The sequence below is a fragment of the Mesoplodon mirus genome (assembly GCF_964341445.2).
Source record: "Mesoplodon mirus genome assembly, chromosome: 7".
NCBI lineage: Eukaryota > Metazoa > Chordata > Mammalia > Artiodactyla > Ziphiidae > Mesoplodon > Mesoplodon mirus.
Genome location: NC_138983.1, coordinates 11,477,596 through 11,490,874, shown reverse-complemented (window position 1 = coordinate 11,490,874; position 13,279 = coordinate 11,477,596). Strand labels below are relative to the sequence as shown.

The window sequence follows — 13,279 nt, the reverse complement described above, 5'->3', positions numbered from 1 at the left end:
AACTCTGATCTGTGAAACCAGCTGGCTAAGAACTGGGAGGCAGGTGGATCACTACAAGAAATACCGATTTCCTTCTCTCCCTTTTCATAAATACCTGCAGCAAAAGCAAGGGACAACTATTGTTTAGATTTGATGTATAAATCAGAGCTCTTCTTTTTTTTACCATAAATAAATTACTTGGAAAGACTAAAGGGTTTAGAATTCTCCCCCTTAGAATAAGCTCAGTAAACCTCAAACAGAATAAACAGAAGGAACACCACACCCGGGCATATATTTAAACTACTGAGAACCCCATTTAAAGAGATAACCTTAAAAGTAGCCAGAGAAAAAACATTTTATACATAAGGGAATAAAAATAAAAATAATGTCTGACTTTCAGAAGTTATAGAGTAAGGTCTAGAAGATAATGTTACCATGTCCAAGCTCGTATTGCTCACAGCATGATAGGGCAATAAATAGAGAGACAAGTTGTTGGGGCGAGGAATAGTAACTTTATTTGGAAAGCCAACAAACCAAAAAATAGTGGACTTATGTCCCAAAGAACCATCTTGCCTGAGTTAGAATTCAGGCTTCTTTTATACTAAAAGGAGAGGGACTAAAGCCAAACATTTCCTGGTTTCAGTCAGTCTCTGGAGAGGATGTGTTAATTTCTTCCTTCCTGCAGTCATTCACAGGTGGGCCTGGTCAGGATGTTTCCTGTGAGCTTAACAAAGGTATTTTAGCTTCATGCTCATTATCTGGGAGGCAGGATTCCCAGAGATGGGCCATTATGTATAATTTAAGCTTATAGGCAACATCTCTTTTGTGATTAACTTATAATAGAATACAAAGGTTGTTCCCTATTCACAGTTCCCCACTGTCAGTGTCCATTCCACAATCTTGTGGGGAAAGGGATGAAGACCACTCTAGCTACTTTCTGCTGAATGGGGGTGATGAATATCTTAGAATCTTTAGTCAGTAGTAAAATCCTCTTTCCTTTTTTATCCACAACTATTTGAATCTGATGAAACCCCTTAGCATTTTGTTGTCTAATTTGTAATTGAACTTGGAGTTTTTGTTCCAGTTCCCAATACATATACTAAATTCCTATGCTATTTATTTGGACAAAAATAAACAAATAGGTTGATGCTTCTCCAGCTACAATGAAATTACCATTTACTTCAGTTGGATAGGCAGACCTCATGAACAGAGTTTAGTGTTCAATGTTCTACCATATTTGGCAACTGCTAGTTCTTTTAGGGCATTTATGGATTCTCCCACCCAGGCAGACACCTTGAATGGCCTATCATACAATATTTCAAAGGGGCTTAATTTAAGCCTGCTTCTGGGAGCCACTGATCCATAGCAGGGCAGCTGGCAAGGCTGTATCCCAAGTTAAATTAATATTCATTTTCTCAGTTTTTCCTGTTGATTGTGGTCTCCAGGATGAATGTTGTTCCAATGCCTTAGTCCAAATCAGCGGACAATTTCCTTCAGGAGGGCTTTAACCAATTAAAAAGTACTGATTTTTTATTTATGTGTGTGTTTTTCTAAAGTGCTGATTTTAAAAACTACTACACACAAAACAAGTGGTCCACAAAACATTCTCCTTTCCTTTTGAAAGTTTTCTCATGCATTGTTAATCATTCACCAGTCTTTTACTATTAAATTTTAATGGCTAATTGAGACAAACAGTTCTGAGACCGTTCTTCCACCACTGATTAAGACTGGGGTGGCAGATATTGGGGATAATATTCATTTAGCCCTCTGAGCTTTCTGGGCAGACTTGGTGACCTTGCCAACTCCAGCTGCCTTCTTGTCCACTGCTTTGATGATAGCCACAGCAACCACCTGTCTCGTCACAAACACCAAAATGACCAGAGGAGGATAGAGAAACTCTCAACACACATGGGTTTGCCAGGAACTATATCAACGATAGCAGAATCACCAGATTTCAAGAATTTGGGGCTATCTTCCAGCTTTTTCCCAGAACGATGATCAATCTTCTCCTTCAGCTCAGCAAACTTGCAAGCAATGTGAGCTGGGTGACAATCCAGCACAGGTGAATATCCAGCACTGATATGGTTCAAGATAATCACTTGAGCTGGAAGCCACCTACTTCCATCAGTGGGTCATTTTTGCTGTCACCAACCACATTGCCATGATGAACATCTTTGACAGACATGTTCTTGACGTTGAAGCCCACACTGTCACCGGGAAGGGCTTTACTCAAAGCTTCATGGTGCATTTCAACAGACTTTACTTTAGTTGTAATGTTGACTGGAGCAAAGGTGACCACCATGCTAGGTTTGAGCACACCAGTCTCCCCTCGACCCAGAGGGACAGTACCAATAACAATTTTGTAGATGTCCTGGAGGGGCAGACACAAGGACTTGTCAGTTGGAAGAATTGGTGGCGGGATGCAATCCAGAGCTTCAAGCAGCATGATGCTACTGGCATTTCCATCTCTAGGGCTGACTGCCCATCCCTTGAACCAAGGCATGCTAGCACTTGGCTCCAGCATGTTTCCACTATTCCAGCCAGAAATTGGTACAAATGCTACTATGTCAGGGTTGTAGCCAATTTTCTTAATGTAGGTGCTGACTTACTTAGCAACCTCCTCATATCTCTTCTGGCTGTAGGGTGGCTCAGTGGAATCTGTTGTTAGCTCCAACAACTAGCTGTTAGCTCCAACAACTAGCTGTTTCACACCCAGAGTATAAGCCAGAAGGGTATGTTCACGGGTCTGCCCATTCTTAGAGATAACTGCTTCAAATTCACCAACATCAGCAGCAACAATCAGGATAGCATAGTCAGCCTGGGTCAGCATGTTTTTGATAAAGTCTCTGTGTCCTGGAGCATCAGTGATGGTCACATAGTACTTGCTGGTCTCGAATTTCCACAGGGAGATATCAGTGGTGATACCACACTCACATTCAGCTTTCAGTTTGTTCAAGACCCAGGCATCCTTTTCAGAGACTTTCTGTCCAGGTGGGATACGCTTCCACCCATCCTGAAAAAGTATCCACAAATACTGGCAGGTATCTGAAATTTCCTGCAGCTCAAGGCATTTGAGTCCAGTCCTCAGTGCCACAGGTTCCTATGTTGGGTCCTCATCTGGGGAGGTCCAACAGCAGTCTTTGGGTTTATTTTTAGCACAAATCATGCAATTCTGATTGACTCGCTGGATGGTGTTGTGTAGGTAAGGCCCCATTATATACTTTTGAATCCGTTGTAATTTGGCATCTCTCCTGTAATGGGCACTATTTTGAGTGTGCTGCAGCACAGTGTCCAAGAGTGCCTCAGGGATCAGAACAGCTGTGCACTACGTTTCCAGCCAGATGAGGTGTGATCCAAGTGAAACCCCACTCTTTGGCCCTCTCTGTCCTTTTCTGAATACACTGGTTTGTATTTTGACAAGTCAATCTGTGGGAGAAGTGATCCTCTTGCCTAGAGTATATTGTTTTAGATTAGGTGTCCCAGCATCCCTTTTTAATGGTCTTCGTACTGGCCATGTGTTTTCGGCCTTCCCTGGGGTGCTGACAGCACACACTTCTGGTCTTATCTTTTTGTAGACCTGGGGGCAGTGGATTTTCTAACTGATCCCTAGAAGGAGGGGAAGTCCTGGGCCCCAGTGTCAGGAATTGGGGCTGGATAGGAACGGAAGGTGGTGGAAGGGGTGGATATATTGGCATAACAGCCAGAGCGGCTGGGACAGCTAGCTCAGTTGGAGGAGTTAAGATTTTAAGATTTGAAGGCACATATCTTCACTCTTTTTCTTTTCCTTTTCTTATTTTCCCTGATATAATAGCACAAATGCTTACACGCAAAGGATTTCATCATTCTTCCCTGCTTCTTCACAAAATAGCTATAGAATCATTCATTTGGCGTTGGCATCAAGCAACTGGGCTGAATTCTGGGCTGGGGCTTTTGGTGATTTTAGAAACCAAGTTGAACCTTTCTCTTCTCCCTGGGAATGTCCCACAGACAGGTCTTTTTTTCCCCTTTCTATTCCTTTCCTCCATTTGACACCAGTCAAAGTTTTAAATATCACAAAATTGATTTGGCTGTAAATGGAGAAACAGTACCAAACAAAATGAAACGAAAAACCCCAAAAGACAAAGAGAAAATCATAGATAAACCCCCAAGTTTGGTCTTGGGGTTTTACATATACAAACAACACAGGAGACCACAAGCTATGTAATTAACACAGCAAGGCTGACAGTACATGGTACACAGGGTCCCAAGATTACCCTGCCTAAACCCCTTGTGGAGATCCTAATGGGTACTGTGGCCACACATTGTTATTATAAAATATCATTTTCCTCTCAGTCATGGGTTCATAACTGTAATCAGATCACTTATCCAAAATGTGCCTCAGAGGATTTTCTTTATAATAGAAAGTGGATAAAAATCCACTTTTAAAGACCAAAATTCAAGACAAACAAAACACAAATGGCACACACAAATGCTAGCCTCCAAAGAAACAAACAAACCAGTTCACAAATTGGGTAAAAGTCTAACAACTCTTTCCTCTCTCTAATAGGGCATCCCACTCAAATACAAAATAAATTAGCTTATTCCAGAGAAAAAGCCCCAAATAGAGTTTCCAGCTATCCATACCAGAGCGACTTATGCTACTGTATGGAGCTTGTCATCTCCCAGATGTCAATTCCTTGCTCCAATTGCCGAGCGCTGGGCAGCCGGTGCTGCTTTGGGGAATTTTGAAGGGCAGATCCTCAGGACAAGTGGTCTCAGCAGCTGCTAGGGCCTTACCTGAAAAATCCCCCAATGGGGGTGGGGGGTGGGGCACAGTGTGTGGGGCAGCTGGCCACAAGCAGCAAGGCCCCTGGCTGGCTCCCCCAAATTTGTTACCAAGTCCAAGCTTGGACTGTTTGCAGCAAATAGGCCAATGAATCGAGAGACAAGTTGGTGGGGCAAGGAACAGCAGCTATTCAGAAAGCCAGCAGACCAAAAAGATGGTGGACTCGTGTCCCAAAGAACCATCTTGCCTGAGTTAGAATTCAGGCTTCTTTTATCCTAAAAGGGGAGGGAGTAAAGTCTTCCTGGTTCCCATCAGCCTCTGGAGGGGATGTGTTAATTTCTTCCTCCCTGCAGTCATTCACAGGTGGGCCTGGTCAGGTTGTTTCTTGTGAGCTTAACAAAGGTATTTTAGCTTAATGTTCATTACCTGAGAAGCAGGGTTTCCAGAGGTGGGCCATTATGTGTAATTTAAGCTTATAGGCAACATCCCTTTAGTGATTAACTTGTAATAGAATACAAAGGTTCTTTCCTATTACAATAAAATAACATTTTAAAAATGCTGAAAGAAAAATAACTCTCAACCTAAAATTCCATATCAAGCAAAATATCCTTTCAAAATGGAGGCAAAATATAAACATTTTCAGATAAACAAGGCACATTTGCCTTATAAGAAAAAAAAAGTCTGTAGGCCAAAAGGAAATTAAATGCAATGACATTTTTGGAACTGCATTTAGAAAGGGAGACCACTGAAAATATTAAGTGGTTTAAACCTATGTTTCTTTTCTTAAATTCCTTCAAAACAATTGACTATTTTAAATCCACATATAATAACTGTATACCACAGAGTTATAGCAAATGTAGAAGAAAATTATTTAACAATAGCACAAAGGGGGGAGGCAAATGAAATTATGTTGTTATTACATTGGATGTGAAATGGAGTAATATTAATTCAAGATAAAATATGATAATTCATATTTGTAATTATTAGAGAACCACTGGTCTGAGCCATCAGAGCGTGACATTCTCCTGGAAAGTGTAAGTCTGGTTGGAATTTCTCTTTATGTATCTCTTGCATGTTAACAAGACCCTGTACTGGCAGCCAAATCAATCATAAAGAGAACCAACCTTAGGATGAAACCAATGGTGACCAGAGAAAGAAAAAGAACCTAGTTCCTTGATGACATCGTTGGGCTTGCTGATAGGCACCAACCTCAAGCCTGGTCCACATTTGGACGCTCAATTTGATGAGATAACAAATTTCCTTATTACTACAGCCATTTTGAATCAGGGCTTTTTTTTCTTTTCTTAGTTTAAGCCAAAAGCACCCAAACTAGTATACTATGTGACTATATCATGGAATCATTTAAATTGTGTTTATCAAAAGACTTTAATAGTATGGGAGGGCTTCCCTGGTGGCGCAGAGGTTAAGAATCTGCCTGCCAATGCAGGGGACACGGGTTTGTGCCCTGGTCCTGGAAGATCCCACATGCCGCGGAGCAGCTAAGCCCTTGAGCCACAACTACTGAGCCCATGTGTCACAACTACTGAAGCCCGTGCACCTAGAGCCCATGTTCCACAACAAGAGAAGCCACCACACTGAGAAGCCTGTGCACCGCAATGAAGAGTAGCCCCCACTCGCCACAGCTAGAGAAAGCCCAGGTGCAGCAACAAAGACACAACACAGCCAAAAATAAATAAAAATTTTTTTAAATAATTAATTAATTAATTTAAAAAACAGTATGGGAAATATGTATGTCATGACAGTAAGTATAAAAACAGTGAATACAAAATGTTAATGCTTTTCCTTCAAGGGTTAGATACCAAGGGATCTAATATTATTTATAAGCTTCTAATATACACCAGACACTGTGCATGTTAGGATATATTCTTTTTTTACTTTATCTTCACAACTACTCTATGAAGTTTCATTCATTCATTTATTATTTATTTATTCATTATTTACATTCATTCATTATTCATTCATCAAGTGGGTATTGACTGATAAGCCCCTAGCTAGGGACTAACATTTCAATATGTTCTTTGACTTTATGGAATTTACTTTCCAGTGTCAAGGAGGAGGCATGCATCTTACAAATAACTGTACAAATATTTAACTGCATTTGGGATGAGTTGTGTGAAGGAGATATACAGAGTTTTTTTTTTTGTTTTTTTTTTTAAATCAGAATCTCTGGCTGATCTTTAGTAGATAGTGGCTCTTACCTCTAAGTTTACTTACCCATACCAATTTCTTTTTTTTTTTAATTTTTTTTATTTTTTATTTTTATTTTTTGCTTTATAACAAATTTAATCAGTTATACATATACATATGTTCCCATATCCCCTCCCTTTTGCGTCTCCCTCCCACCCTCCCTATCCCACCACTCCAGGCGGTCACAAAGCACCGAGCTGATCTCCCTGTGCTATGTGGCTGCTTCCCACTAGCTATCTACCTTACGTTTGGTAGTGTATATATGTCCATGCCTCTCTTTCGCTTTGTCACAGCTTACCCTTCCCCCTCCCCATATCCTCAAGTCCATTCTCTACTAGGTCTGTGTCTGTATTCCTGTCTTACCCTTATGTTCTTCATGACATTTTTTTTTCTTAAATTCCATATATATGTGTCAGCATAGAGTATTTGTCTTTCTCTTTCTGACTTACTTCACTCTGTATGACAGACTCTAGGTCCATCCACCTCATTACAAATAGCTCAATTTCATTTCTTTTTATGGCTGAGTAATATTCCATTGTATATATGTGCCACATCTTCTTTACCCATTCATCCGATGATGGACACTTAGGTTGTTTCCAGCTCCGGGCTATTGTAAATAGGGCTGCTATGAACATTTTGGTACATGTCTCTTTTTGAATTATGGTTTTCTCAGGGTATATGCCCAGTAGTGGGATTGCTGGGTCATATGGTAGTTCTATTTGTAGTTTTTTAAGGAACCTCCATACCGTTCTCCATAGTGGCTGTACCAATTCACATTCCCACCAGCAGTGCAAGAGTGTTCCTTTTTTTCCACACCCTCTCCAGCATTTATTGTTTGTAGATTTTTTGATGATGGCCATTCTGACTGGTGTGAGATGATATCTCATTGTAGTTTTGATTTGCATTTCTCTAATGAGTAAAGATGTTGAGCATCCTTTCATGTGTTTGTTGGCAGTCTGTATATCTTCTGTGGAGAAATGTCTATTTAGGTCTTCTGCCCATTTTTGGATTGGGTTGTTTGTTTTTTTGTTATTGAGCTGCATGAGCTGCTTATAAATTTTGGAGATTAATCCTTTGTCAGTTGCTTCATTGGCAAATATTTTCTCCCATTCTGAGGGTTGTCTTTTGGTCTTGTTTATGGTTTCCTTTGCTGTGCAAAAGCTTTGAAGTTTCATTAGGTCCCATGTGTTTATTTTTGTCTTTATTTCCATTTCTCTAGGAGGTGGGTCAAAAAGGATCTTGCTGTGATTTATGTCATAGAGTGTTCTGCCTATGTTTTCCTCTAAGAGTTTGATAGTGTCTGGCCTTACATTTAGGTCTTTAATCCATTTTGAGCTTATTTTTGTGTATGGCGTTAGGGAGTGATCTAATCTCATACCTTTACATGTCCCTATCCAGTTTTCCCAGCACCACTTATTGAAGAGACTGTCCTTTCTCCACTGTACATTCCTGCCTCCTTTATCAAAGATAAGGTGACCATATGTCCGTGGGTTTATCTCTGGGCTTTCTATCCTGTTCCATTGATCTATCTTTCTGTTTTTGTGCCAGTACCATACTGTCTTGATTACTGTAGCTTTGTAGTATAGTCTGAAGTCAGGGAGCCTGATTCCTCCAGCTCCATTTTTCGTTCTCAAGATTGCTTTGGCTATTCAGGGTCTTTTGTGTTTCCATACAAATTGCGAAATTTTTTGCTCTAGTTCTGTGAAAAATGCCAGTGGTAGTTTGATAGGGATTGCATTGAATCTGTAGATTGCTTTGGGTAGTACAGTCATTTTCACAATGTTGATTCTTCCAATCCAAGAACATGGTACATCTCTCCATCTATTTGTATCATCTTTAATTTCTTTCATCAGTGTCTTATAATTTTCTGCATACAGGTGTTTTGTCTCCTTAGGTAGGTTTATTCCTAGATATTTTATTCTTTTTGTTGCAATGGTAAATGGGAGTGTTTCCTTGATTTCACTTTCAGATTTTTCATCATTAGTGTACAGGAATGCCAGAGATTTCTGTGCATTAATTTTGTAGCCTGCAACTTTACCAAATTCATTGATTAGCTCTAGTAGTTTTCTGGTAGCATCTTTAGGATTCTCTATGTATAGTATCATGTCATCTGCAAAGAGTGACAGCTTTACTTCTTCTTTTCCGATTTGGATTCCTTTTATTTCCTTTTCTTCTATGATTGCTGTGGCTAAAACTTCCAAAACTATGTTGAATAAGAGTGGTGAGAGTGGGCAACCTTGTCTTGTTCCTGATCTTAGTGGAAATGGTTTCAGTTTTTCACCATTGAGGACGATGCTGGCTGTGGGTTTGTCATATATGGCCTTTATTATGTTGAGTAAAGTTCCCTCTATGCCTACTTTCTGCAGGGTTTTTATCATAAATGGGTGTTGAATTTTGTCGAAAGCTTTCTCTGCATCTATTGAGATGATCATATGGTTTTTCTCCTTCAATTTGTTAATATGGTGTATCACGTTGATTGATTTGCGTATATTGAAGAATCCTTGCATTCCTGGAATAAACCCCATTTGATCATGGTGTATGATCCTTTTAATGTGCTGTTGGATTCTGTTTGCTAGTATTTTGTTGAGGATTTTTGCATCTATGTTCATCAGTGATATTGGCCTGTAGTTTTCTTTCTTTGTGACATCCTTGTCTGGTTTTGGTATCAAGGTGATGGTGGCCTCGTAGAATGAGTTTGGGAGTGTTCCTCCCTCTGCTATATTTTGGAAGAGTTTGAGAAGGATAGGTGTTAGCTCTTCTCTAAATGCTTTATAGAATTCGCCTGTGAAGCCATCTGGTCCTGGGCTTTTGTTTGTTGGAAGATTTTTTGTCACAGTTTCAATTTCAGTGCTTGTGATTGGTCTATTCATATTTTCTATTTCTTCCTGATTCAGTCTTGGCAGGTTGTGCATTTCTAAGAATTTGTCCATTTCTTCCAGGTTGTCCATTTTATTGGCATAGAGTTGCTTGTAGTAATCTCTCATGATCTTTTGTATTTCTGCAGTGTCAGTTGTTACTTCTCCTTTTTCATTTCTAATTCTATTGATTTGAGTCTTCTCCTTTTTTTTTCTTGATGAGTTTGGCTAATGGTTTATCAATTTTTTTTCTCTTCTCAAAGAACCAGCTTTTAGTTTTATTGATCTTAGCTATCATTTCCTTCATTTCTTTTTCATTTATTTCTGATCTGATTTTTATGATTTCTTTCCTTCTGCTAACTTTGGGATGTTTTTGTTCTTCTTTCTCTAATTGCTTTAGGTGCAAGGTTAGGTTGTTTATTCGAGATGTTTCCTGTTTCTTAAGGTGGGATTGTATTGCTATAAACTTCCCTCTTAGAACTGCTTTTGCTGCATCCTATAGGTTTTGGGTCATCGTGTCTCCATTGTCATTTGTTTCTAGGTATTTTTTAATTTCCCCTTTGATTTCTTCAGTGATCACTTTGTTATTAAGTAGTGTATTGTTTAGCCTCCATGTGTTTGTATTTTTTACAGCTCTTTTCCTGTAATTGATATCTAGTCTCATAGCATTGTGGTCGGAAAAGATACTTGATACAATTTCAATTTTCTTAAATTTACCAAGGCTTGATTTGTGACCCAAGATATGATCTATCCTGGAAAATGTTCCATGAGCACTTGAGAAAAATGTGTATTCTGTTGTTTTTGGATGGAATGTCCTATAAATATCAATTAAGTCCATCTTGTTTAATGTATCATTTAAAGCTTGTGTTTCCTTATTTATTTTCATTTTGGATGATCTGTCCATTGGTGAAAGTGGGGTGTTAAAGTCCCCTACTATGATTGTGTTACTGTCGATTTCCCCTTTTATGGCTGTTAGTATTTGCCTTATGTATTGAGGTGCTCCTATGTTGGGTGCGTAAATATTTACAATTGTTATGTCTTCTTCTTGGATGGATCCCTTGATCATTATGTAGTGTCCTTCTTTGTCTCTTCTAGTAGTCTTTATTTTAAAGTCTATTTTGTCTGATATGAGAATTGCTACCCCAGCTTTCTTTTGGTTTCCATTTGCATGGAATATCTTTTTCCATCCCCTTACTTTCAGTCTGTATGTGTCTCTAGGTCTGAAGTGGGTCTCTTGTAGACAGGATATATATGGGTCTTGTTTTTGTATCCATTCAGCCAATCTGTGTCTTTTGGTGGGAGCATTTAGTCCATTTACATTTAAGGTAATTATCGATATGTATGTTCCTATTCCCATTTTCTTAATTGTTTTGGGTTCGTTATTGTAGGTCTTTTCCTTCTGTTGTGTTTCTTGCCTAGAGAAGTTCCTTTAGCATTTGTTGTAAAACTGGTTTGGTGGTGCTGAACTCTCTCAGCTTTTGCTTGTCTGTAAACGTTTTAATTTCTCCATCAAATCTGAATGAGATCCTTGCTGGGTAGAGTAATCTTGGTTGCAGGTTTTTCTCCTTCATCACTTTAATTATGTCCTGCCACTCCCTTCTGGCTTGTAGAGTTTCTGCTGAGAGATCAGCTGTTATCCTGATGGGGATTCCCTTGTGTGTTATTTGTTGTTTTTGCCTTGCTGCTTTTAATATGATTTCTTTGTGTTTAATTTTTGACAGTTTGATTAATATGTGTCTTGGCATATTTCTCCTTGGATTTATTCTGTATGGGACTCTCTGTGCCTCCTGGACTTGATTAACTATTTCCTTTCCCATATTAGGGAAGTTTTCAACTATACTCTCTTCAAATATTTTCTCAGTCCCTTTCTTTTTCTCTTCTTCTTCTGGAACCCCTATAATTCGAATGTTGGTGCGTTTAATGTTGTCCCAGAGGTCTCTGAGACTGTCCTCTGTTCTTTTCATTCTTTTTTCTTTATTCTTCTCTGCAGCAGTTATTTCCACTATTTTATCTTCCACCTCAGTTATCCGTTCTTCTGCCTCAGTTATTCTGCTATTGATCCCATCTGGAGTATTTTTTATTTCATTTATTGTGTTTTTAATCGATGCTTGATTCATCTTTAGTTCTTCTAGGTCCTTGTTAACTGTTTCTTGCATTTTGTCTATTCTATTTCCAAGATTTTGGATCTGGGAAATAGAATCTTGGATCATCTTTACCATCATTATTCTGAATTCTTTTTCAGGTAGACTGCCTATTACCTCTTCATTTGTTAGGTCTGGTGGGTTTTTATCTTGCTCCTTCTCCTGCTGTGTGTTTTTCTGTCTTCTCATTTTGCTTATGTTACTGTGTTGGGGGTCTCCTTTTTGCAGGCTGCAGGTTCGTAGTTCCCGTTGTTTTTGGTGTCTGTCCCCAGTGGCTAAGGTTGGTTTAGTGGGTTGTGTAGGCTTCCTGGTGGAGGGGACTAGTGCCTGTGTTCTGGTGGATGAGGCTGGATCTTGTCTTTCTGGTGGGCAGGTCCACGTCTGGTGGTGTGTTTTGGGGTGTCTGCGGACTTTTTATGATTTTAGGCCACCTCTCTGCTAAAGGGTGGCATTGTGTTCCTGTCTTGCTAGTTGTTTGGCATAGGGTGTCCAGCACTGTAGCTTGCTGGTCGTTGAGTGAAGCTGGGTGCTGCTGTTGAGATGGAGATCTCTGGAAGATTTTCGCCGTTTGATATTATGTGGAGCTGGGAGGTCTCTTGTGGACCAATGTCCTGAAGTTGGCTCTCCCACCTCAGAGGCACAGCACTGACTCCTGGCTCCTCAATTTGGGATGATTCATTGTCTATTCATGTATTCCACAGATGCAGGGTACATCAAGTTGATTGTGGAGCTTTAATCCGCTGCTTCTGAGGCTGCTGGGAGAGGTTTCCGTTTCTCTTCTTTGTTCTCACAGCTCCTGGGTCTCAGCTTTGGATTTGGCCCCGCCTCTGCGTGTAGGTCGCCGGAGGGCGTCTGTTCTTCGCTCAGACAGGACAGGGTTAAAGGAGCAGCCTCTTCGGGGACTCTGGCTCACTCAGGCCGGGCGGGAGGGAGGGGCACGGAGTGCGGGGCGAGCCTGCAGCGGCAGAGGTCGGCGTGACGTTGCACCAGCCCGAGGCGCGCCGTGCGTTCTCCCAGGGAAGCCGCCCCTGGATCCCGGGACCCCGGCAGTGGCGGGCTGCACAGGCTCCCGAAAGGGCGGTGTGGGCAGTGACCTGCGCTCGCACACAGGCTTCTTGGCGGCGGCAGCAGCAGCCCCCGAGTCCCACGCCCGTCACTGGGCTCCGCGCTTTCAGCCGCGACTCGCGCCCGTCTGTGGAGCCCCTTTAAGCAGCGCTCTTAATCCCCTCTCCTCGCGCACCAGGAAACCAAGAGAGAAGAAAAAGTCTCTTGCCTCTTCGGCAGCTCCAGAGTTTTCCCGGACTCCCTGCCGGCTAGCTGTGGCACATTAG

At 40.7% G+C, this 13,279-nt stretch overlaps 1 pseudogene across 1 annotated transcript in view; it reads right to left on the bottom strand.

The window, feature by feature from the left end:
- Positions 1 to 1,626: 1,626 nt before the first annotated feature.
- LOC309808742 (elongation factor 1-alpha 1-like) overlaps positions 1,627 to 13,279 on the bottom strand; it is a 33,746-nt pseudogene continuing 22,093 nt past the window's right edge. The window contains exon 2 of the transcript in view: positions 1,627 to 2,992. The product of the transcript in view is annotated as an elongation factor 1-alpha 1-like (transcript). The remainder of the gene's footprint in view (positions 2,993 to 13,279) is intronic.